Consider the following 7,177-nt stretch of genomic DNA (forward strand, 5'->3'; position numbering starts at 1 on the left):
TTAAACTGCATAATTTTTGATTGCTGAATGCTGATAATGGTTTTATTTTATTTTATTATAATCCCATTACAATTTATGTTATTACTGTTGTTGTTTATTTATTATTATTATTATTTAACTATTTTACTTATTTTCAAGCGCTTTGGATCAACTCTGTTACATGAAATACGCAAATAGAAAATTTACTGACTTGGTCAAAGCCGGACGCGTCTATCCGCGTCATGCGGAAGTTAATCAGTGGGTTGGAAAAACGATAGACGCAAGCCGGACAAACCAGAGCGGTTGAACGTACCTCTTCAGTCAGTGACATCACTCAGACAGACAGTCGCGCGCTTGACATTTTCACTTTGCGCTTTGACTCGAAGAAGAAGAACCCGCCTGGCTTTTTCTCGCTTCATCTGTGTTGCAGCTGAGGTGTCTCGTTGCTACTGTGCCCTCAACTTCGAAGACTTCGACCAGAAGTTACCGTGACTCTTCACATTTCCTCCAAAGTGAGTTTTGTTCGTTTAACGTTAACACTTATGGTATTTTGGTGAAGTTAACAGTTCTTCTTAAATGAGTCTGGTAGGCTACCTAACGCGACTGGCTAACGTTAACTTTCGAGCTAACAACCACGTTAACTAACGTTACGGTAAATCTTCCAAACCTATAGACTTTGTGAGTTGTTCCCTGTTATATCACTTTTATTCGACGTGTATGTTGTCCAAAACAATGTTTACGAATTGTTTCCGACAATTGGTAGGATTGTAGCATAGCTGACTCAGTCTGCTATTTGAAAGTTGGTGTAACGTTAGCTACATACAATCTTCGATGGAGTTTGGCAGCACTCTGTTGGCAGCTAACATAGGCTACGTTAACTGTCTGACCAGCTATTATCTACTTTAACTACAAATACTTCGTGTGACATTCATTATCATCACTTTTATTCGATGTATAAATTATCAAAAACAACGTCTATGAATCGGATGTCGGGTAGCACTCGTGAAGTCTAACATGTTGGTGTTGCCAGCTCTGATTAGACGGTTTCAATAAAACTGGCTACACCTGGCAGCGGCGCATCGAACATTCTGGAAAAATACGCCAGTCTTTTGCATTTGGCTGGCTAAAGCCTACCTTACACTGATAAGATTTGGGAAACATTATTGAAAGATTGTAGTCTTTTAACTAATGCCCCTCATTCTTCACTCAACAGACGACAATCTTTCAAGAATCCTTCTCAAATCCTAGCAGAAAATATGGTTATTGCCAGTTTATTTTATGCTTAAACCACGGCAACAACGGTGAATAGGTCAGCGCCAACTACTTCGAACTTTGAGCGTCGCATTAGCCTCGGTGCCGGTAACAACGCGAAGCCGAGACAGACATAAAGGCGTGAACGCCTTTGCATAGAGAAACAATTGGCCAACGCAGAAGCGTTGCTTTGAACTCGGACATGTATGTCAAGGCCAGCACATAATACATGCTAGAATCTAGATGTTGCCAACATACCTGTAAAAGCAACCTCCATAGGCACATGGGCAATGGACACAATGGCACAGGATGATCAAACACAAAAATAGACTTGTAGCTGAAAAATATCTAGCCTACCAATCTACTAGCCCAATTTGTTTCTGATTCTAATGTTACAGCAAACAAACGTATTTCTAAGCCTGAGTACAAGTCATGCCATATAGCCTATCACACAGATTGTGCTGCATTTTGTTAAATTAATGTTATTGTGTTGCATTGTAATGTTATATCAGTGGTCTCAATTTCACACATTTTTCTTTATTCACAACAGAGAACAATAGTCTTTTTAAAGACTCCCTCTCCACCTTCCCTCTCAACCTTCCCTTGTGGTGCGGCTGTTTTTGCCATTGAAAAAAGAAAATCTCCATCCTGCCTTCTTTGTGGTGCTGCAGACTTTTCAGGTACATTCAGGAACATTTCACCGTTTTTTCATATTAAACTATGTTATTCCCTCAATTAAGACGAGTTGATGCATACCTCTCACGTTTCTATGCGTGCACTCACTGGCTCTGGTGCGCGGCGCTACTTTGATAGCATTTAGCTAGCCCAGTTCATTCATTAGAATCCAAACAGAAATTAATTTAGAAACGACCAAACATCTCCATGTTTTCCCTATTAAAATATAATAACACGAGTAGTCACACAACCAAGTATGGTGAGACAAAATAAAATGTGCATTTCTAAGCAGGTAAGACTAGGTATGTATCAACTTGTCTTAGTTAATGGAATAACCTGGTTTAATATGAAAAAACGGATTAAGTATTCTTGTAAGTGCCTACCATGTCGCCATCCATGTTCTTTTTATTTAAAGTAACCATCATATAATCAACCATCACAAGTTTTTAACCCATAAAGGGTGATGGCTGACAATCTAATATGCAGCTGCCTACAAAATCTGCTCCTAATCTACATAATATACAGCTGTGCTGAATTTTGTATTAGTTTTCTTTGCTCACTTCACTTAATTCATCCTATAACTATTACCGGCATATTGCTGAAACAAATAGAAACAATAATGCTTTTTCACTGTGAAGCAAGCAAAGCAGCAATGTTGCTGTGTTCCTTATTTTTGGAAGTGTTTAACATGTGTTTCTCTTTTGTTTCCCTTTCAGGCTTGTTCCAGACCAGCCCTGTCAGAGTGGTGTCTGTCACTTGTGACACTGTGCCTGTCTGTCTGCACACCCTGCACTGCACTCATATACAACAGAACCCACTTACGCCTACCTGCAAACATATAACGACAAGTGACACTTTCTGAGAACATACTTGACTGCACATACTCTACTCTTTACATATAACTGTGTCCCCTCAGACAACTTCTTTGACTTTGAAACTTGAATACTCCTTTGAAACTTGAATACTCCTTTGAAACTTGAATACTCCTTTGAAACTTGAAAACTTGGAAACTTGAATACCACTCTGAACCAGCAGCATCCTTTAACATAACATACCTACAAACATACCTGCAAACATATAACGACAAGAATTGATCATATTCTGACCACACATACTCTGAACTGTATAAAGACTCTGAAACATACTAAGAACTATCTGTGAACTATTCAGATAGAGAACTATTTCTGTTAACTTTTACATACCTTACATACAACGTTTGTATATTTGAATAATTTCTGTCAAAGTTGTCTTTGCTGTTGCATATCTACTTTTAGACCTGAGCTGTGCTGCAAGACTGAACCTGGGCTGTGTGAGGACTTCAACATTCCATCCTAGTTCTGCATAAAACTGATCTCAAGGGCTGCCTCTCATTCTTCATCAGTGTCATCAAGTGTTACCTCTACCTAACAGTTCCAGTGCCATATTTGATCATTTAATCAATAATTAAGCTTAAGTAAATATTTTGTGTGAAAGCTCATACTCTGAACTTTATAAAGACTCTGAACCATTACGGATAACTACAGTCTGTTAACTATTCACATAGAGAACTGTTACTGTGAAATATACATACCCATCAACGTTTATATTTGAATAATATCTGCCAAAGTTGTCTTTGCTGTTGCATACCTACTTTTACACCTGAGCTGTGCTGCACGACTGAACCTGGGCTGTGTGAGGACTTCAACATTCCATCCTAGTTCTGCATAAAACTGGTCATCTCAAGGGAAATTCATTTTTGGGGCCCACTGATCATTGTAATAAACCACTGAAATAAATACTAGTGTTTGGATATTGAGTTAAACATTTAATCTCATCTATCTTGTCTATATACTCAGATTACATTGATTAAGTAACTTGTCTCAATTCTGTCTGTGGAACATTGAGTATATGTGCTAGTGTGTAATCTGTGATAAACAAATATTAGATTTGACTTGACCATTAGACTATATTTAGCTTGTTATCTTTTGAAACATGGGAAGAAAAGGCCGTCGCTCAGAGGCTCAAAAGATACGTTGGCGTAAGTTGGACCTCTCAGAAGTTGAACCACATCAGTCCTCATTAGACCAGAGTGACTTGAATGACAGAGAACAGGTAAATGAGGTAACTAGTGATTCCCGCATGAACACGGAGCAGAGACCCATCACGTGTGTTCAAGCAACTCATTACCAAGGTGATGTAAGATATGGGAACAACAGTAACAAGCAGTGCACCTGCAATTCCCTGGTATTTCTTGCTACACTTAACTACCGAACAGAGCTCAACAGTGATGATCTTGACTACATCTTGCAAAAAGGTAACTTGATGTACAGTGAAGTACAGGAAGGGTTGAGCATGAGAGGCAACGAAACACATGACCACTTGGCTCTTGATGAATTACCTGATAGTGTTGAGATCTATGGACAGATGTATCATATTGAGAAGTGTTTGTCACGGTATGGTCATCTGAGGCAAAATGGACCTGATGGTGTGGACTTCCTACAGCTCTCTGAAAGACTGCATTGTTTGACAAATGATGTAAGGTTTGCACTGCTAACTTTAGGTTGCTTAACAATAGCTTTATTCAGAGATGATGATAAATATGGACTTTTTGATCCACACTCAAGAACACCTTGTGGATCTCCAGCAAACAATGGCACTGCTGTGATGTTGACCTTTGTGAACTTGAATGACATGATTGATCATCTGCTTGCATTCTGGACCATCTTTGAGTCACATGATGAATGGGTTTATGAGTTAATGCCAGTGTTATTCACATCTGAGTGTAATAATGAACAAGGAAGCCACACTGACAATGTGCAACCTTCTCAGACTGCAGAGTTCCATGTTCCAGCCATTTCTGTGAATTCACTTCCTAAATGTACAAAGGATCGCAGGCGCACAAAATGACATGTCCTTCATTGAGAACAACAGAATCAGACAACGAAAATATTATGAACAGAACAGAATGAAAAAATTGGAATATGAACGAAAGAGGTATGCAAACGGCATTCAACACAATAAAAAATTGTACCTCAGAGACCGTTACATGCATGAATCTAATTATAAATTGAAAAAAAAGTTATACATCAACAGCCGGTACTCCTGTGACCCGAGTTTTAGATCAAGGCAGCAGGGTTACATACAGAAACGTTATGCCCATGATATAACTTATCGTTCAAGACAGAAGTTGACCATGAAACATCACTATGGAAATGATCCCACATACAGGCAGAAAAAAAAGGAAACCATGAATGATAGATACAGAATTGACCCTTCCTTCAGGCAGAAAAAAAAGGAAACCTTTACCAATAGATACAGAGTTGACCCTTCATTCAGGCAGAAAATAAAGGAAACCTTTACCAATAGATACAGAGTCGACCCTTTGTTCAGGCAGAAAAGAAAGGAGACCTATACCGATAGATACAGAATTGACCCGTTGTTCAGGCAGAAAAGAAAGGAAACCTTTACCAATAGATACAGAGATGACCCTTCCTTCAGGCAGAAACAAAAGGAAACATTTACCGATAGATACAGAAATGACCCTATTTTCAGGCATTATTGTTCTCTACAGAAAAAGAAGAATGCAGGTGTGGGCCTAAATAATAGTTTCCAGAGAATGATTCACAAAATGCGTTGTGCTTTACATATACGACGTAAGTACCATAATCTTACACGCCTGTCTGGACTTCAACCAGAACAAGAGATACCAACAGAAAGCACCCTTTTGCATGATGCCATCACATCTTTTCAAATGGATGTACAGAACGGCCCTACTTTTGTGTGTACAGTGTGTCACAGAGCTTTGTTTTATAACCAGGTAAAAGAGTGCAGACATGAATGTTATCGAAAGAATCGAGGCATGGTTAATCAATGCTTAACAGGCAAATATGTACATGTGTGCAGCGAGCAGTGCAGTGCACTCGAATCATGTTGTGCATCAGATGAAAAGACAGAATGGATTTGTTACTGCTGTGATGAAAACTTAAAGATGGGGAAAATGCCGGCGATTGCTGTGAACAATATGTTAGAACTATCAACAATTCCTCCAGAGCTCAATAATCTGAACATACTTGAAAGGCACATCATTGCACGGTACATACCATTTGCAAAAATAATCAGTCTTCCCAAAGGCCAGCAGAAATTAATACATGGTGGAGTTGTGTGTGTCCCTTCGGAGGTAGAATCAACAGTCAACGCTTTGCCTAGGCCCAACAGTCAGTCACAGCTTTTGAAAGTGAAGTTGAAAAGAAGAATGAACTATACAGGGCATTACCAGTTCCAAACTGTAGACATGACCAAAGTATTACGTGCCTTATCCAAGCTGAAAGAGATACATTCAGAGTACAAAGACATAACCATAAATAATGAAGCTTTTGGGAATGGAATGAATAGCTTGGCAGGTGAAAATGACATCAGTGCTGTAGAGGAAGTTGATCTAATGGAGACTGACGCAGTAGATGAGTTTGACATTACTGACCCAGAACATTCAGAGATAAATAGTGCAGACAATCAGCCTAATAATGAAACCCACGAGTTACATGATAACCAGGATTCCCTTAACTCTGAGCAGGACACAAGTCAACAAAATGGTGGATGCTCTATAGATTCATGCTTGCAGCCAGCTGATATTGCACAGGAAATGATTACATTTGGTGAAGGTGTATTCACTGTGGCACCAGCTGAAGGAAACAGACCAGTGAGTTTTTTCAAAGTTCCTAAACTAGAGGCAATGGCTTTCCCTGTACAGTTCCCAACTGGAATGAACACTTTGGATGAAACACAAAGACCAATGAAATTATCGCCAAGCAGATACTTCAATGCGCGTCTCTTTTGTGTTGACAATCGATTTGCTCTCGACTCCAATTATATATTTTTTGCACAATTTATCACAGAAATGCATTTGGCAAAGTCTTCTATGTCTATTCAACTGCGTAAAGGAAAACCTATGACCAGAGATGGACGCAAAATAACTGCAAGATTGCTCCAAGATAAACATGAAGTGCAAAAACTGATACGGAACAAAGATGCCACGCGATTCATGCAACCTTTGAGAGGTACTCCTGCATACTGGGAAAGAACACTCAGAGACCTCTTTGCAATGCTTCGTCAGCTGGGTACCCCAACATTCTTCTGTACATTTAGTGCTGCTGAAATGAGATGGCCAGAGGTCATACAAACAATAAAGGCACAGCAAGGAGAGCAGGTTGACTTTTCTGAGCTTGACTGGGCATCAAAATGTGAGATTTTACGTAGCAACCCGGTCACCACCATGCGCATGTTTGACAAGCGTGTT

General features: G+C 39.4%; 1 long non-coding RNA gene across 1 annotated transcript; it reads left to right on the forward strand.

The window, feature by feature from the left end:
* Nucleotides 1-409: 409 nt before the first annotated feature.
* On the forward strand, nucleotides 410-2,991 carry LOC134082090 (uncharacterized). The gene is made up of 3 exons (XR_009939566.1): nucleotides 410-491; nucleotides 1,781-1,910; nucleotides 2,622-2,991. It is a non-coding gene; the product is annotated as an uncharacterized LOC134082090 (long non-coding RNA).
* Nucleotides 2,992-7,177: the final 4,186 nt, after the last annotated feature.

Source organism: Sardina pilchardus, chromosome 1 (genome assembly GCF_963854185.1).
Source record: "Sardina pilchardus chromosome 1, fSarPil1.1, whole genome shotgun sequence".
Taxonomy (NCBI): Eukaryota; Metazoa; Chordata; class Actinopteri; order Clupeiformes; family Clupeidae; genus Sardina; species Sardina pilchardus.